Source organism: Macaca mulatta, chromosome 3, assembly GCF_049350105.2.
Source record: "Macaca mulatta isolate MMU2019108-1 chromosome 3, T2T-MMU8v2.0, whole genome shotgun sequence".
NCBI lineage: Eukaryota > Metazoa > Chordata > Mammalia > Primates > Cercopithecidae > Macaca > Macaca mulatta.
In genome coordinates this window covers 122,442,487-122,462,908 of record NC_133408.1, presented here as the reverse complement: position 1 = coordinate 122,462,908, position 20,422 = coordinate 122,442,487, and positions in this window count along the sequence as shown.

Sequence of the window (20,422 nt, the reverse complement as noted above, 5' to 3'; positions counted from 1 at the left end):
TGTGTGTGAGTCTATGGCTGTGTTGTGTGTAATCTGCTCTAGTTATACATGTAAAATTCAGTGCTGTTCACCAGAAAGTTTTAATTCCTCTGTGGATGGTAAATGTTTTATAGCAACTTAAACATTCAAATGTGGTGTAACTAAATACCCTTTCCCAAAGTGTTGTTCTAGTTTAGCTCCTCCCACATTGTCCAGGGCTCCTCTGACTCAAAACAAGTTAATTTGACCAACCTAGAATTAGAAAATCGTACCTTATTTCAGTAAAGAACACATTGATCCCAGAAGTAAATGAATGTATTTATTATTAATTTACAATGAAATATGCTAACAGCCAACCCCTTTACCTCTAGAAGAAAAAACATATTGCTCTGCAACCCGCCCCAGGCCTGTCCAACTTATATAAATATCTGAAGTGATAATAATTGCTGCTGGTTTTAAGTTAGAAACTTAGCCCTAATGAGAGAGATTTTTATTATTGTATTAATATTTCATATTAATAAATAAAGTTCCTTTTGATTTGGATTTAGCACAAAGTATCTTAAAATGTCTGAATGCAAAGGCAGGTTGGAAATTCGCCAGTTGGGTGTGCTGGGGTTCCCCAACTAGCTGCAGCCCCCGATTCCCATCAGCACAGGTGGCTGGAGTCCACCATTGAGGTACAAAAAAGCAATCACAGCCACTGGCCTCTCCTTTGGGGACTGTCAGAACCCACTCTCCCACCCAAGGGGAACTTCCTGGCAGACCTTTGTTTTTCTGCTCCTCGCAGTGACCTTGACACCTCTCAGAAATAAAATGTTATTTCTTCTCATAGGCTTTCAGCTTATAAAAAAAGAAAAAAACATTTTATTGAGGTGCAATTGACATATAAAAGGCTGTATATATTTAATATATACAACTTGCTGAGTTTGGTGACAAGTATATATCCATGAAACTCTTACCACAATCTATGCCATAACCATGTCCATCACTTCAAAAAGTTTCCTCCACCCTCTTCTTTTATAATTAGTAATTTGTTTGTGATAGGAACAGAACATAAGATCTACCCTCTTACCAAAATTTTAAGTATACAATGCAATATTGTTAATTATAGGCATTATGCCGTACAGTAGATCTCCAGGACTTATTTATTTGTATAACTGAAAGTTTGTACCATTTGACTAATACTTCCATTTCCTTCTCACCCCAGCACCTGGCAACCACTATTCTACTCTCTGTCTCTACGAGTTTGAATTTTTTAGATTCCTCACATACATGGTACATTAGCAGAATGAAGGATACAAATCACATGATTATCTCAATAGATTGGAGAAAAAGCATCTGACAGACTTCGACACCCTTTTATGATAAAAACTCTCAACAAATTAGGTTGAAAAGGAGTTTACTTCAACACAATAAAAGCCAAGTAAATAAAAATAAAGCTCGGCTAGGCACAGTGGCTCACGTCTGTAAGCCCAGCACTTTGGGAGGCCAAGGCGGGCAGATCACCTGAGGTCGAGAGTTCGAGACCAGCCTGACAAACATGGAGAAACCCGGTCTCTACTAAAAATACAAAATTAGCAGGGTGTGGAGGCGCATACCTGTAATCCCAGCTACTCGGGAGGCTGAAGCAGGAGAATCACTTGAATTCAGGGGGCAGAGGTTGCAGTGAGCCGAGATCGCGCCATTGCACTCCAGCCTGGGCAACGAGAGGGAAAGTCCATCTCAATATATACACACATACATACAGCTCACAGCTAACATCACACTCAATGGTGAAAAACTGAAAACTTTTCCTTTAAGATCTGAAACACTGCAAGGATGCCCATCTCACCCCTTCTATTCAACATAGGACTCTAAGTCTTAACAATGAGGTGAGAAAAAGAAACAAAAGGCATCTAAATCAGAAAAGGGGAAGTAAAATGATCTCTGTTTGTAGATGACTTGATCTTAAATGTAGAAAATCCTAAAGACACCACCAAAAAAACTGTTAGAACTAATAAATGAATTCAGTCAAGTTGCAGGATACAAAATCAACATATAAAAAATCAGTTGTATTTTTGTACACTAATAACAAACTACCCAAAAATAAAGTAAGAGAACAGTCACATTTACAATAGCATCAAAATAATAAAATACTTAGGAACAAACTTAACTAGGAGGTGAAAGACCTGTACACTGAACACTATAAAACATTGATGAAAAGAACTTTTATCTTCTCTTAAACTCATTATGTACGATAGGAAGCCCTGAGAAGTTAGGAAACTGACTTCAGGTTATACAACTATAGTTAGTTAGTGAGGCAGTCAGGATTAAAACCCATGGCTCCTGAACTCTGGTCCTGGGTGACTCTGTCATGTCACACTGCCTTCCACCCAGCTTGAATCTACAAGCAGCAGCGCTGGTCAGCCCCAAAGGGGTCAGGCTTGGATAGTGGTTCCATGTAGGAATGCCTTCCTAGTATTTCTTGGGAAATCGTTGTGTTTTTCAAGAGGAAAACTCTCAAGACATTTTAAAGACGGGAAAAATCTTTAACATTTGCCTGCAAGAATTAAAACATTGATTGCTAAAACACAGCAATCAATGTAGAGATGTTGCTGATTTGAAGGGCTCCACTGACATCAGGTGGAAAGCAACAGAAGGAAATATGAACACACAAAGTGGAGGTTAAGGTTGACCAGCATGTCTAGGAATTGAGACAGGAGCACAGAAAAGAGAAGTGGTCACTGTATTATGGATCAGTCTTGTCTATAGCTGTTGCAATGTTATAACTGAGTGTTCACAGCCATAGCTGGTACTAACAGTAAGTCAAGCTTGCAAATAAAATAATTATTAGTATGTCTATACAAATAGAATATTTTAAACAAATCCTATGAGTGGTATTCCAAGAAATAACAAGTTTTAGAAGCAATACAAGTTTTTTAATTGGCAATTTTGAGGCATGATTCTGCATTGTGCTAAGAGATCTGAACTGTTATATTAATCAAATACTACCCAATAATCTCTGCTGACATTTTACAGCATTTGAATATTTGCTATGGGAAAAAAATTTATAAATACTACTAAAACTAATATTTATTAGCTTAAAAAAACCCTTTTTAGACATCTATGGCTATGATTTCTTTTTTTCTTTTTTTTTTTTTTTTTTTTTTTTTTTTTTTTTTTTTGAGACGGAGTCTCGCTCTATCGCCCAGGCTGAAGTGCAGTGCGCCCGATTTCGGCTCACTGCAAGCTCCACCTCCCAGGTTCACGCTATTCTCCTGCCTCAGCCTCCTGAGTAGCTGGGACTACAGGCACCCAACACCACGCCTGGCTAATTTTTTGTATTTTTAGTACAGACGGGGTTTCACCATGTTAGCCAGGATGGTCTCGATCTCCTGACCTTGTGATCTGCCTGCCTTGGCCTCCCAAAGTGCTGGGATTACAGGCATGAGCCACCGCACCCAGCCCAATCTATGGCTATGATTTCAATGTTTGTTTTCTCTCAAATTTATGTTAAAATTTAATTACCATTGTAATAGTATTAAGAGGTGAAACCTTGAAGAGGTGATTAAGCTCTACCTTCATGAATGAATTAATGCCACCATTACACAGGATTGGGTTTCTTATATTGAGAGAGAATTCCTATAAAAGGATGAATATGACCCCTTTTGCTTTCTCTCACCCTTTCTTTGCCCATAGGATGATGCAGCAAGAAAGCACTCACCAGATGCTAGCCCCTTGAACCTGGATTTCCAAACTTCATAATCATAAGCCAACAAATTTCTGTCCATTATAAATTACCCAGTCTGTGGTATTCTGTAGCACAAAACAAACTAAGCCATACAAAATAATATTTAAAGAATATGAAGAGGGTTAGAAGTATTTTAAAGACAAAAATAGCTTATGATTTAAGAAATTATTGAGATTTCCTGGGAATATGGCTCTCTTACTTTCATATCCTATAAATTATGATCTGATAGAAATTTAGAAATACTGGCCTTAGGTCATGAGTGGGACATAGTCCCAAACCAGCATGGATTATTGTTCTAATTTAGAAACTTTTGTAAAGAGAAAAAAGAAAAAGTTTTTCTTGTATTAAGTGAACTATTTAATACTGGTTTGAAATTTTGCATAAAATATTTTGAAGGACAAAAAGTAGAATTCACTAAGAATTAAACCAAATATTCTGCAGAAAGATAGCTGGTTAAGTATTACTTCCCCCCAAATCATTCCATGCATTTTCTCTCTCTGTTCATTGTGACAACTACCACTTTTGACACAAGTTTTATTGAGGTTCTATTTCCAAAATGTTGTCATAGAATATCAGCCTTTCTTCCAGGTTGAAGAAACAAAACCACCTATCCTTGGTGGTTTCCTTTGGGACTTCAGATGTTGCTCAGACACAGTGGGCCTTCCCCAATAATTCTAATCCAAATGTGGACGATGGGAAAGTTTAACATTTTAAAGGTCAAAACATGCAATATATCCTTACTAATAACTCTATTCTTATTGAAACCATTTCCAATCTGGTAATAATTTTATTTAACTGAAGGATCATTCACATCTAGAAAATAAAGAACTGGGATGGAGAAGAATATTTATTACTTTAAACAAATTCATATCAATAACAAAAAGATTGAGATGAAATATTTCATTTGGATGAAAAGTAATAGAGAAAAATCTACTGCTATCTCAATGCCTGATGGAGAAGATTGTGCCCTAAAATCATCTCTTCTTATCTACAGAAAGGGTCCATTATTCTCCTGGGGTTATAGGGCTACTTGGGTATGCATTCTTAATCCAGTGCTGCCAATAAATGGTTGTTTCCAAACCTATCAATTATTTATCATTGTTTCTTAAAAATCCAACAAACTCTGGAACTGTGAGAATATACCCTTGTCATATAGACATTTATTTTTTAAAAAAATATTTTTACATGATGTCACATGGTACCAAAAGCAGGTATAGGGGTAAAAATAAAGTCCTCTAGTCAGAAAAGGAGCAGAGTCACGTTGCTTTTTGGTATTCTATATTGAGATCTTCAGTTTGATAAATCCCTTTTATGGCTGTCAATGTACACATTTTCGGAGGACTCAGAAGCCTCCAGAAAAAAATGAAAGCAACATTATATGTCATGAAAGTTCCCCTGTGCTAAACAAGAAGTGGAAAACAATCAAAAGGAAAAGTTAACATCTCATGAATGTCTTTACTATATACTATGCTGAATATTTTTAATATATAATGAATTTTTACAAATCAATAAGAAAAAAACACAAGTTTTTAAAATAAGGCAAAAACTGTATAGGCTATTCATGAAGGAAGAAACAAATGTACAACAAATACAAAGTCATGTTCAACACAACTAACAAGTCAATAAAAAAAACTAAAATAATGTGTCATTTTTTACATATCAGATTAGCAAAACTTATAAAGAATGGTAATACTTTACAAATAAAAAATATAGGGTTGGGAGGAAGGCACTCCAAAGAGTGATACAATGTTTCTGGGCAAAAATTACCCCAATATACCAAAACCTTTTAAAGTTGCAATTTTTTGCCAGGATTTTTAAAAAAAAATTTTCTAAGGAAACAATTAGACAAGCAGACAAAGAAATAGTTACGGAACGTTTCTTGCAGCCTTGTTTATAATAGCAAAATATTAGAAACAGCCAAAGTATCTAATAATGAATTTTTAAAAAATAAATAAAGGTAATCCATATAAAAAATTGTGTGCAAGTCACAGTATAATAAAGATATGATTTAATTCCTATAAACACATAAGTGTGGATATGGGTATCTAGATGCAATAAAAGACTCAGGAAATAAAATGAATATATCAACAAATATTTCTTGAGTGAATGAGTCAATGAATATGGTAACAGTGATTATCTCCAGGTATCACTATTATGGATGATTGTCTATGTTTTGCTGATTTACGTCTTCCTTCCTTCCTTCCTTCCTTCCTTCCTTCCTTCCTTCCTTCCTTCCTTCCTTCCTTCCTCCGTTTCTTTCTCCTCTTTCTTTCTCTCCTTTCTTTCTCTCTCTTTTCTCTCTTTTTTGATCCCATTCTTCCTTGTTTTCAACCTACACTGGCTTTCTCAGCCATGTCTGAACTTCTCTCTCCCTTCACCTACATGGTAAAATGTAAAAAGTCTTATATTCTACTCAAAAGGAAGATATTGCTGACTTAAGTACAACTTTTTTGAAGCAATATAGATGCCTTGCATTCACCCTTAGGTTGTACCATAACAGGAAAACCAAATGAAGCCAAAAATCCAGAGCATGTGTTAAAAATCAGATTTCATCATTAACAAATATCATCATAACTGAAATCCGGACAACTAAAGGTTGCCACCATATGGCTAGAGCAAAGTTTATTCTATACCTATCACTGTGTAGAACCACAAAAAGCACTGGGAATACAGAAATGAAGAAAAAACAGTTTCTAAACTCTAGAAAGTCACAATCCCAAGGGGTCATCGAATGTGCCAATGTTAGTCTTAATTTAAACAAAGCTCCTCACGAGTAACCAGTTCTGCCTGAGGACACAGAAAAGGTAGGGAAGAACCTAAAGGTGGAATTTAGAAAGTGAGTATACATCCCTCAGGTATAAAAAGACTGGAAAGGCATTTCAAGTAAGCAGACTAGCCAGCAAAAAGATAAGGAGGCAGAAAAGTTCCTGCAATCATAGGTGTGGCAAAAGTTCCTGCTCCGCAGAAGAATTTGGAAGTAAAGGTGGAAAGTGCATTTGACTGAATGACAATTAACAGTTACCTGGGGAGTTCAGTTTGCATGTGGCTGAGTTTTACAGATTCAAAGGCCCCTACATTTAAATGATAGTGTCTCAAACTATTAATAGCTCCTTGTTCAGTTATAGAGGCAATTGCCTTTGTTCATTAAAGTGCAATATTTTTGTTTTCCTTGCCAAGAAAGAAAGCAATGATTTCACTTTTGTCTCTTTTCCCTTTCAGTTCTTTCCATTTATGTTTTTCAGACACAGAGACACACCCGTTAAGCCAGGGTTTCAATGAAAGAAAACTAGCCAATCCAGTTACAACATCGTCATTGGTGGTGTGAATATGGAGACAGTTGCCTTCTTGTTACTCAATAGGGTGAGACTTTGAAAAACGCTTGGGCATGTGCGTGGAGCCAATGTGTCTGGCTTCAGCCACCTCCTTCTCTCGCATTGCCAAAGAAATAGAAGCAAAGGAACCATCTCCTTATTGTTCTCTTGCATAAATAGGCCAGCTGCCCATAGGGGGATGGTAGCGTCTAGGCATTTTATGTGACCTGCTATGGAAGGGTGGGGTTACTGTCTCAAAATTCCTGCTCCTGAAAGTGGGGGAAAGGGCCACTTCCAACTAACTAAAGTAAAAGAAAAAGTACTGACCTTCAAGCCTGCTGACTTCTGTTAATAGAAAAGAATGCTAGAACATTTGCTGCTAGCAAGGACAACCGCAAAAAACGGCAGTTCAGATCGTCATAGGAAACTTGAAGATTGGCAGTTCCTCACCATGCTGTTCAGCATCAAAAGGCCACCCTCCACCTTTGTTTTGTTTTGTTTTGTTTGTTTTGTTGTTGGGTGCTTTTATTATTATTATTATTTTGACCAGATACACACAATTGAGCCCTTCTGAATCTGGCATCACAGACGTTGAGACGTACTTTTGCAGGGCAGTTTATGATGACATTTATGAGCTATGCCTCACAGTCATCTCTCAAAGTGAGTGAAGGCAATCCAGCATATGGGGAAACTGAAGTGTTGGGAGCCCCGGTGCAGGCCCTGGCAAGTTGAAGCCTCAAGAGATGGAGTGGCAAACCAACAAACTGTTCAAACCAAAACATTTAATTCTTGAATGGGGATCGTCTCTTTTTGAGTGGGAGAGGGAACGTATAGTTAGGGAGACAAATTGGATAAAGATAAGTTTCAGGGGAATAAATACAGGAGGCAAATCTAAATTAAACCTATCTTTAGTATGCAGCCAACTCAAAGCATGAATAAGTGGATCCTAGGAATATTACAAAGAAGCAATATCCTATTCCACTAAAAAGGAAGCTGTTTCTTTCAAAACTAAAAAGCAAAAGCAATTTCAAAGATATTAGACACATAGACTAAATTCAATGTCAGCCAAAGAAACAGCAGAAGTTCAAGGTTAGATCATATACCATGAAACAGCCAAATGTGTACCTGGGGGCTACAGGGATGAGCTATACATTGTCCCAGTAGGTATAAATGGAGGAATATTTGTCAATGGCCTGATGTCATGGAATCTTCTGCATAACCCTTTGGCTCAGAAAGCATAGATACACAATTTCCTCTCTTTAAAGTATCATGTCTCATTGCTATCATAGAAGATTCTAGGTAAAAATCTAGTTTTCCATGAAAACTTTTAAATATTTATTAAACTCCCCCAGTGAGATGACTGTTTTTAAACAAATTATTTTCAGAGGCAGAATAAGCAAACCTCTGAAGCAAAGGTTGAGAGGCTTCATTTTACTTTTTTTATAAGGACATTTTTAACAGAAACTTTTTTTCTTTTTAAAAATCTTAGTTCAATCTTACTTGCCATCAGTGAGATATAAAAAGGTTGCACAGCATTGGGGAAAAAAAAAATTGACTACCTTGTGAAAGGAGGTCATATCTCACCATGCTAACTGCAGTCAAGAACACATTTCGGGTGCTTGGATTCTACTTTTTGGATCTTAGCTCATGTTGTTCTATTGTGAATGTAGCCTACTCAAAGCCGTTTTCTTTCTGTTTAGCCTTACTAAGTTTTGCTTTTGCTTGGGGCATTGGAGGCATGGTCTGAGAACTCGGGCTGACCTGAATTTGGATCCTAGCTCCCAACTTACAAGCTGGAGAGCTGGAACTTTCCTCCTTTTCTCTCTTTGATCTCTCAGAACTTTCCTATCTTTATTAAAAATGGCATAAGGGGCCAGGCATGCTGGCTCATGCCTGTAATCCCAGTGCTTTGGGAGGCTGAGGTGAGAGAATCACTTGAGGCCAGTAGTTCGAGATTAACCTGGGCAGCAAAGCAAGACCCTATCTCTACAAAAAATAAAAATTAAAAAATTACCTGGGCATGGTGGCATGCCTGTAGTCCCAGCTACTCAGTAGGGTGAGGCAGGAGGATTGCTTGAGCCCAGGAGTTCAAGGCTACCGTGAGCTATGATCACGCCACTGCACTCCAGCTTGGTGACAGAGCAAAACCCTGCTCCTAAGTAGGTAGGTAGGTAGATAGATAGATAGATAGATAGATAGATAGATAGATAGATAAGGCATAAGGTTATTATAAAGTCTAAACAAAGAACTATGTTAAAGCAAATAATAAATGGTGAATTGCACCATGATTCATCCAGCTGCCAAAAAAAAAACTTGGACACCATCCTTGACTTCTCCTCCTTTCTCCTATTCACAAACAACTGACCATCAAGTCTCATCAAACCCTTCCTCTCTATTCTCATTTCCACTGCTTCATCTCAGATTATCAGGCTTCCATGTCCAGCCTCACCCTGTCCTAATGTGTTCCCTTTGCTGCCACCATATTATGCTTTCTCAGCCACAAATGTGATGCTGTCACTGCCTGCTTTGACTCCAGTATCTCCTGCTGCATCTGGGGAAAAAGTCAAGGCAACTTATTACCTGGTTCCAGCACACCTGCCTCTCCAGTCTCATCTCTGGCTCCTCCCCCTACCCCAACCCCTTTCTATCCTTTCTCTAGCTCTCTCTGCCCAACCATACTACACTATTTCGCAGCAGCAAATATGAGAATCAGAATTATTTAAGATTTAGTATAAGTGCCACCTCTTCTTGGAGATTTTCCTAGACTCACCCTCTCATCCCACGTAGTCTGAGTTGAGAGCTTCTTCCAAAGTCTCCCAAGCGCCTTTCATCATAGCATGTTTCTCTGGGTAGTAATTATCTGCGGGCTCCTTAAGGATAAGGACTGTCTTTATGGTCTTTGTAACCTCAAGAGCTAGCACAGTACTTTGCATGAAGGATGTGCTTCATGACTGAACGAATAAATGAATGAACTCATACACCTAGCATAGTATTAGATGCATTGTAGGCATTCCATAATAGCTAGGTGGGTTTCCTTTCCTTCTTTCTCAGATCAAGTCCAGAATCAAGAGATTTCTGAAATGGGGGTGGGCATGGTGACTCACACCTGTAATCCCAGCACTTTGGGAGGCTGATGCGGGTAGATCACTTGAGGTCAGGAGTTCGAGACCAGCCTGGCCAATATGTTGAAACCCCCATCTCTACTAAAAATACAAATATTAGCCAGGCATGGCGGTGGGCGCCTGTACTCTCAGCTACTCGGGAAGCTGAGGCAGGAGAATCACTTGAACCCAGGAGGTAGAGGCTGCAGTGAGCTTAGATCACACCATTGCACTCCAGCCTGGGCGACGGAATGAGACTCTCAAAAAAAAAGAGAGAGAGAGAAAGAGAGAGAGAGAGAGAGATTTCTGAGCTGGTAATTGTTTGGCAAGGACTTCTGTGAGGTGTGAGGTGAAGTTTTATCTTTCTTCTATACATCCCGGGACATAACTGACTACTTTCCATTCTTTTTTCTTCTCACCTCTCTCTACACACACACACACACACACGTGTGCGCACACACACCACATTCCACAGAAGTATCACTAGCATCTCAGAGGGGTCCCTTGAACTAATCTACCCTTCCATGGCACCTCTAGACATTTGAACCCTTGGATTTCCATAGAGTGACTTGGGGAGCTTTTTAAGACACAGATGTCTGTGCCTCACCCCCATCTCCCAGCAAGTGTAAGGTGGGACACAATGGTTATAGTTTTCAAAAGCAATCCCCAAAGTAATTCAGCAGATCTTCCAGGGTTGGGAACTACTACTCACAGGCCAAACTTTTAGTTCCAAAGGACAAAAAGAAACACTATTCAATCTCTGACCCCCTCCCAAGAGCCAACTCAACAATAAGCCAAGCATGCTGTTGTTGCCAGGGGGGAGAAACAAAAAAGAAAGATTTGTATTTTTATTGATATACTTATTTATACCTGTGTTGCTCCATAACAGTTTAGGGTGCCCTAGGGCAATAGTATTCTCGCTGTCAACAAATGGAAAACTATGAAACCTCACAAAATCTATATTCATCAGATAACCAGTCCTTCCTAATTTAAAGAATTTGTTTCCTGTGATTTTGAAGGGGGTCCTTCTGCAATGTTGAGTCTCCCTTTCCTGACATCCCTCAGGGAGCTGCACAACTTTGGGGCTCATGATCCTCCAAGGAAACGCGGGTGTTTCTCATGCTGTCAGTTTGCATTTCCAATGACATCCCTTACACTGATACAATGTCAGTCAGGCAAAAGTACTGTGGCAAGAAGAGGGAAAGGTACTAGAACTAATAGGGACTGGCAGGTTTTTTGTTTTTGTTTTGTTTTGTTTGGGTTTTTTTTGGGGGGGGGGTTCTTAATGTCAGTTAGATTTGGCCCCTGTTCTTTTTAGCTTATAGCAGCTCAAAATAAATTAGTATTTATTTTTTAAAATAACTAAACCAGTTTTTGGGTTTTTCCCACTTGCAGTCTGGAAATCACCTCTAATTTTCTGCCTGAACACTCAAGAAAGGGTTAAGTTCCCAGTATTTTTCATTTCTCCATTTATTTCACTTCCAGGGTCTTTCTTCAAGGGAGTAAAGGGAGAATGTAGTTTTACTTCAGTTGTATTACATTCAGAAATCCCAAATAGTGTTGGCTCCTGCCTCATTATTTCTTTATTTTCTCCAGAGGGAACAAAGGTGGCAAAGTTCTAGCAAGGGGGTTGCTTTCTGTATTATTTTCAGGCAGTCTAGAAAAGGAAAAGGTAAGAAATCTCCAAGAAATTGAGCTGCTCAGTTCTTTTTTCTTTCTTTTGGTGCTACCAGCCTGAGTTTGCCACTGTGATTTTCACAGTTCAGCTGGAAGACCTCCACCTACACCACCATACCCTTGACTCTTTCTTGGAATTCCCAAGTCCATGGGATTTGGGATTGTTCTTATTACAGAGTGACCAGGAATCCTAATCACACCGCTCGGGAAAGGAGCTCATTTCCTCCAGTGCTGCGTGTTAATACAGAAGCAGGAGCTACATGATGTAGACCCTAGAAAGGCCTTCCTTGGCTTGGAAATCCTTTATTGTAAGTGGGTTCAGGACTCTTATTTTCTCCCCATTCTGACAGTGACCAACAGCAATATGCATGACCCGATGGTACTTTCTCAGAGCACACCATTCTTGGTACAACAAAGCCCTACCAAGAAAAATAATATACCAGTTCTTGAATCTTCCCCATACCAGTTACATGGCTGGTGGACTGTTCAACCTAAATCTTTCCACTTCTAACAATAACTCTGTAGCCCTAGGGGAGAATCCTTGTACAACTGCACAAATCAATCCCCTGCAGCCCTCCTTAAGACACAGCTACCAGAAGAAATTCTTGGAGCCACTACTCTGCTATTTTCCTATGAGGCCATTTTTCTTTGATATGCCAATAGTTCCCAAACTGACGTGAGTGTGTAGGGAAATATCCTCCCCTGACAGCATCACACCGTATTATTAGGCCACAAAACAGTGCTGCCGTGTAACTTGGTTTTTTATTAGCCCTACTATTTTTCCAACCCTCTCTTAGGACACTTGCCTAGGTCCAAAGCGGGAGGGGTCAGAAGCAATAAGGGTCCCAGCTTCCTTTGCTGCACTTGTTTTAGACGTTTCTTCCCAAGATGAGTTACTTCGTCATTTAGAACACCGTAGCAAGGTTTGAGGGTGATCCTTAGCCCCTAGCAATTTAAGGCTGGGAGGCTGAGGATCAGCTAGGCAGCTCTACCCAGCCATTTCTCCTTCCCATGAGAGTGTTTTGGGTTTTAGGAAGACTACTCATGGGAATATATACAGTCACATGCCGCATAACAATGTTTTGGTCAACAACAGGCTGATATATGACGGTAGTCCCATAGGACTATAATGGAGCTGAAAAATTCTTGTCGCCTAGGGACGTGGTAGCTGTCGTAATGTCTCAGCGCAATGCATTACATGCATGTTTGTGGTGATGCTGGTGTAAATAAACCTACTGTGCTGCCAGTCATCGCACATGCAATTATGTACAGTACATAATACTTGATAATGATAATAAATGACTGTGCTATTGGTTAATGTATTTACCACACTGCCCTTTTATTGTTATTTTGGAGTGTACTCTTTCTACTTATTAAGAAAGAAATCAACAGTAAAATAGCCTCAGGCAGGACCTTCAGGAGGTATTCCAGAAGAAGGCATTGTTATCTTAGGGAGTGACAGCTACATGCGTGTTATTGCCCCTGAATTCCTTCCAGTGGGACAAGATGTGGAGGTAGAAGACTGTGATATTTATAATCCTGACTCTATGTAGGCCTAGGCTAATATGTGTGTATGTGTGTCTTCATTTTCAACCAAAAAGTTTGAAAAGTTAAAAAAAAAGAATTAGACATTTTAAAAATAAAAAAGTTTATGGAATAAAGATATAAAAAAATTTGCACAGTTGTACAGTGTGTGTTTTAATCTGTGTTGTTACAAAAGAGTCAAATGCTTAAGAATTATTAAAGTTTATAAATGTTACAGTAAGCTAAGGTTAATTTATTATTGAAGAAAGAAAATTTTATAAATAAATTTAGTGTTGCCTAAGTGTACAGTATTTACAAAGTCTATAGTAGTACATAATAATGTCCTAAGCCTTCACATTCACTCACCACTCACTCACCGACTCACCCAGAGCAACTTCTAGGCCTGTAAGCTCCATTCATAGTAAGTACCCTTATGGGTGTACCATTTTTTATCTTTTGTACCATATTTGTACTGTGCCTTTTCTGTTTGGATACACAAATACTTACCATTGTGTTACAGTTGCTTACAGGATTCAGTATAGTGGCATGCTACATAGGTTTGTAGCCTAGGAGCAATAGACTATATACCATCTAGCACAGGTTTGTAGTTGGCTACCCCATCTATGTTTGTGTAAGTACAATCTGTGATGTTTGCATAGCAATGAACTCACCAAAGGATGCCTTTCTCAGAATGTATCCTGGTCAATAAACAACATATCGCTGTATCTGAATTTGTGGTAGATGTACAGCTCAGGTCTTCATCCTGTGGTTTCTTTCATTCTACTCCCCACTTCACCATTTACAACAAAAATAATAACTTCATTCATTCATTCATTCATTCAACAAATCTTTTGTGAGTCCTTAGTATATGTCAGCCACTGTTCTAGGTGCTGAGGCTGTGTCAGAGAACCAAACATTAAAAATCTTTGCCCTCATAGAGCTTCATCCTAGTGAGAAAAACAAGAAAAAAATGCAAAAGTAAATGATATAGCAGTTTAGAATGCATAGGATAGAGGGGGAACAGGCGTGACAGCAGATGTGGGGAGCTGGGTGCTATTTAAATAGAATGGGCAAAGTAGACTTACTAAGAAGGTGGCATTCCAGTAGCACTAGAATGAAGTGAGTGAGTTAGCCTACGGGAGAAGAGCAAAATACTTAAGCCAGTACAAAATACTTAAGGGGCCATGTTCTATAAATGGCAATGAGACCAATATGTATGGAGTAAGAATGGGGAAGGCAAAGAGGGAATGGGAGCCAGATTAGATGGTGCCTTGGAGGCCATTACCAGGTCCAGGGCATTTGTTGTTTGCAAAATATATTCCCATCCTCTAATTGCCTCGACCCTGTAAAGTGAATTCCATAGTAGAAATAATGGACTCGTAGATGATCCAGAACTCTTTTTTAACCAATAGTGTCAATGAAAGCTATGTCCAAACAGTGATGTATAAATAATGCTGATAAAGGTAACTTGACATTTATCTCTTTTTCCATTCTACCCCTCCTATCAGAACCCTAAATGGCCGACTGGCAGAATGTCCACCCCATAGAGCTAATGTTTCACTCTAGTTCTGGAGAATTGGCTTCAATTCTGAGGCCATGCTGAGATGAAATTTCATGGAACAATTTTGATAGTTTAAAAACTAAAGTTTTACATGTGTAGCCTTTTAGTTTGCCATGGAAGAATAATGCCTCCAGAGAAACAGAAGGTCCTAGCTAGGAGTAGCCATTAACAACACTTGACAACTTGGAGAAGCCAAGGAGATATAAAGCCGGAGCCTACAGCCAATCCTTCCTTAAGTCCTACCAGCATTTCCCTCAAATATATCCCCAGTCTAACCACTTTGCCCCACCTCAACACTACTAATCAAGCCTTCAATTCTCACCTTGACGACTACCACAGCCTCCTAATGGGCATCTTACCAGCTCCACTCATTCCCTCCTACGGATGAGCTGAGCATGGCAGTGGAAAGATAGGCAAGGGCCAGATGATCTTGGGTATCCTCGAATGCCACATGAGGAGTCTGGACTTTTTTCTAAGTGGGATAGGAAACTGCTGTAAAGCTGTGATCTGGGAAATAACATGATCTAAGTTTTTTGAGTGGTTTTTTAAAGCCCTCTGGTTGCTGCTTGGGGAGTTAACCATAGTAAGAGGCAAAGCAAGGAGATCAGTTAGGAAGCTGCTATGGCAATAGAGGTGAACAAAAACCTTGAGAATCTCTTCCTTTTCCTCAAAAATTCAAAGGTCCTTTTCTACCTGAAGAAATTTGATGTTACTCTAGCCTTGGTCTTGAACACTGATCATCAAATGCCTGTCTCCCTCTATTTATTCTAGTTTTGATCTAAATACCACTTGCATGGAGGCTTTCCCCCGCTACTCTATCAGAGTGAGACAAATCTCCATCTTTACCAGTCTCTATCCTCATTTTTTTCTCTGATCATTTATTATTTCCTTACATTATGTATCTCTTTTTTGTTGTTTAGTCTGTCTCTTTCACAAGAGTTTACATTGTATGGGAGCAAAAACCTTTTCTGGTGTCTTTTTAGTTATAGCTCTAGCACCAGGAACTATCTGGCACACAATAAACATAACAGGGACTCAATAAATATTTGTTGCATGGATTAATATATTTATCTGTTTATAGCATGGTCTAAGATGATTTAAATGGTACCAAGTTCAGTTTCTTAAAAAACACTTACGTTTCCAGAAAAAGGAGACAATGTATTAGAAGCACCAAATACATCTGACAAAGGTCTAATATCCAGAGTCCACAAGGAACACAAATAAATTTACAAGAAAAAAACAAACAACCCCATTAAAAAGTGAGAAAAGGACATGAACAGACACTTCTTAAAATAAGACATTTATGCAGCCAACAAATGTATGAAAAAAGCTCAACATCATTGATCATTAGAGAAATGAAATCAAACCCACAATGAGATACCACCTCATGCCAGTCAGAATTGCAACTATTAACAAGTCTAGAAACAACAGATGCTGACAAGGTTGCGGAGAAAAAGGAATGCTTTTACACTGTTGGTGGGAGTGTAAATTAGTTCAACCATTGTGGAAGACAGTGTGGTGATTCCTAAAAGATCTAGAGGCAGAAATATCATTTGACTCAGCAATCCTATTACTGGGTATATAACCAAAGGAATATAAATCATTCTATTATAAAGATATATGCACATGTATGTTCACTGAAGCACTATTCACAACAGCAAAGACACTGAGCCAACCCAAATGCCCATGAATGATAGACTGAATACAGAAAATGTGGTACATATACACCATGGAATACTATGCAGCCATAAAAAGGAAAGAGATCGTGTCCTTTGCAGGGACATGGATGGAGCTAGAAGCCATTATCCTCAGCAAACTAACACAGGAATAGAAAACCAAACACTGCATGTTATCTTTTCAACTGGGAGCTGAACGATGAGAACACATGGACACGTGATGGGGAACAACACACACAGGGGTCTATAGCAGGGGCAGGGGGAAGGAGAGCATCAGGAAGAATAGCTAATGGATACTAGTCTTAATACCTAGGTGATGGGTTGATCTGCTCAGCAAACCACCATGGCACACATTTACCTATGTAACAAACCTGCATATCCTGCACATGCATCCCGGAACTTAAAATAAAAGTTAAAGGAAAAAATAAAAAACAAAAGCACCAAATATTCCTGGTACATAATAACCACTTATTTTTATTGAAGGTTCACTATATCCTAGACAGTATTATGAGTTTTTCTTATCTGAATCCAACAGCAACCCTAAGAAGTAGATATTACTATCCTGATTTTACAAGCGAGGAAACTGAAACTTGAATACCTACCCACTGCAAACTCTTAGGAACATTTGAAAGTTCATTGCCTTCTAATGCCGAGAAGCCTTTGAAAAGGTGGTTTTAGCCTTGAGAAAGAAAAAGTTGCTGATAGGCTTGTTTAAAAGCCAAGAAGTTGTTATAGTTTTAAAGCCTAAATTGGGCCTGGTGTCAGCTGATCCAATGACCTTCCCCTTTTTATCCCTAGTAATCCGGTAATCTCCCATTGATGAGCAAAGCATGTGTACTCTATTAAATACCGGCTGCAGTTTAGGCAACGCTGCCTCTGCCTCAGGTGCCCAGCAGGAAGTCATAATTGACAATACAGAGCTGAGCAGGGCAGCATGGTGGCAGCCCAGGTCACCTTCCCCATCCATCCCTCCTCATGGAGCTTACTACACTCATTTACTGCTCAGCTCCTCTTTGACCACTGGCTAAGGCCCTGGACTGGACATTGCCAAGTCCAATTCTGTTCCTAACACAGATGATTGCTGCGGTGAGTCACCGAATCTCACCTGAGAAGTTAAATGGAATGCCCTCTTCATTCTTGACTCCCAGGATGTGCTAATTCTCTATAAATATGTGATGTTCCTCAAAGGAAGGACATGTGTATCGTTCAAAGTGATATTGTAAGTTCCAAACTCAAAATTTAAAAAGGCACTGGGAGAAGCAAATATTTGCAGAGAAGCTATATCCCTAACAATATGATCAAAATATAATAAATTTAATTTTCATTGAAACTATTTTATGTTTCCAAGCATAGAGACAAGAAAGATGGGCCAGGCGTGGTGGCTCACGCCTGTAATCCCAGCACTTTGGGAGGCCGAGAAAGGTGGATCACAAGGTCAGGAGTTCAAGACCAGCCTAGCCAACATGGTGAAAGCCCATCTCTACTAAAAGTACAAAAAAAATTAGCTGGGCATGGTGGCACACACCTGTAATCCCAGCTACTCAGGAGGCTGAGGCAGAGAATTGCTTGAACCAGGGAGGCGGAGGTTTCAGTGAGCCGAGATCATGCCACTGCATTCCAGACTGGGTGACAGAGTGAGACTCCGTCTTGAAAAAAAAAAAAAAGGAAGCAAAAAGAAAGATGGCCTTCCTGAAATATCGACTATATATAGTTATATTTTAGATTTTTCACAGTTGGACTTTGGTGTTTATGTTTATCCTTTTAAATATCAGTGAGAAAGTTTCTATTTGTGCCTAGTGTCATGACAACATTAGCATGCCCCCTTTTTTGTGAGTGAGAGAGATCAGATGATTTACCTCTTCTCATCTTTAGGGCTTATTTTCTAAATATTTTATCAGGAAGGAGTTATTCTTTATAAAGACTTGGCATGCCTTTTATTTTATTTTATTTTTGCTCTTCTTTGTTTAGGAAAAAGCAAAACAACAATGGATTCTTTTCTGAGATGCACATTGACTTGTAGGAAGGCAGTCTGAGAAGCAATTTGTCTATGAACAGAGATTGTGGTCTGCGCAGAAAAATGTACCAAGATATCTTTCCAGGGTAAGCTATGGAGTATATGTGGGCCTAATCCTGCACAGTCTAATGGGCACAAGGCTTTCTTTTACGTCAGAGCCTGAGTCTGTTTACAAATAAACCCAGACCAAAGTGACATTCTGCCCAAGATAGGAACAATGAGGGGAACTACGGAATCTTTCCATTAATGACCTGTCTGAAATAATACACCACCCTTGATTCAGGGGCAGAATTTCCGCTGATTCTATGCCGAGTTGGGTGGGCCAGCACTGAGTACTATGATGAAAGCCCTTCACAATGGTTTCCAAAGAATGGGAGCCAGAAACACTAAAACAAAGTCATACTTTCACAGAGCAGCAAGAGGAAGGACTTCCAGCGATGAGTGCCTATGGAAAAATCTGCCCTGGCTTCATGGCCCCAAGCACAGCCCTGGGAACCATTAAAGAGAGGCTCTGGCAGATCTCAACTGACACATAGGCGAATGGCAGGAGGCAAGGGAAGGAAGCTGGGGCCCACCCCAAGTCAGACTTCGGAGATGCAAGATCATCACACACATACGTGCACACACACAGATATTCACTGTCTTAGGAAGGCATATTTCACATTTTAATGATAAGCAAAACTTGTAACAGTAAATTGCCTCCTCTTCTTCTAGAGATGGGAAAGATGAAAACTCTGGAAGGAACAAAGAAGAATAGAGACCTGAATTCCCAGGTCTGAGGGTGCTCTGTGGATGATCAGGTGATGGCCACAGCCAGCTTTCCCAGTTTTTGGTTTCACTGTATTTGTTGTGCTTCAGGAAGCTCTGAGCATGTTACTTAGCCTGCCTCTACAGGAAAAGGTATATCAGTACCTTAAAAATCACCCCTTCTCTACCCTACTCCCATCCCCACACACCCCCACCATCCCCTCAGCATCACTCATCCTGGGCGGTCTCCTGGAACTCTCTGTCTGCTCAGTCACCTGTGGCTTCATTACATTTGCCCTTCACATGGACGGTTTTCTATTTAACAGTGCTCTTTCCCTGAATGCCTTTATGGCTGGATCTTTCCTACCATCCAATAGGAGCTAAAATGTCACCTCCTAATAGAGGCCCTTCCTGGCCACACTGTCTAAAGTATTGCTTGCCTCTCTTTTCTGGTCTGCACATTTTTTATTTCTCTCATTGCCCTTTTCCTAAACTGTAACTCTTTTTAGTTGTTTAATATCTCTCTCCCTCATTTGAACACAAGCTTTTTTAGATTAGAAACCATATCTCCTTCATTACTATACTCCACTCAGATCAATGACCAGTATATAGATGGTAGTTGATAAATATTTGTTGAATGAATGAAAAACTTAGCTGAAGTTCACCTTTTCCATTTCAGTCCACAGTGACCTTTGACTTTCTGGCTTGATAAAGCACTTGAAGTAAGTTCTGCATTCACATGACACAGCACTCTATTGTGTGGTCTTGATGCCTTCAGTCAGGTCATGCCATCTTAATTCATTAATATGCTGTGCATATTAATATTGTTTTCTACTCATTGTTTTATCCAAACTCTCAACTCAGCGTAGATCTGGATTCACTTGTCTTAAAGCCAGTGTAACAGAAATATTAGCTTTGGGGAGAAGTCATTTTCTCCAGAGTGGTCTTTTCCCCATAAGCCCTCTATAAAGCTATAGACCTACTGTCAAGATTCTGTTCTTAGAACATGACATGAAATCCCGGGTCTTAGTTTCTGAGTGTTGGGAGCAAGCCATCACCTTCAGGGGAGCAGATTTGCTTGTAGAAGTCTTGAACTTCATAT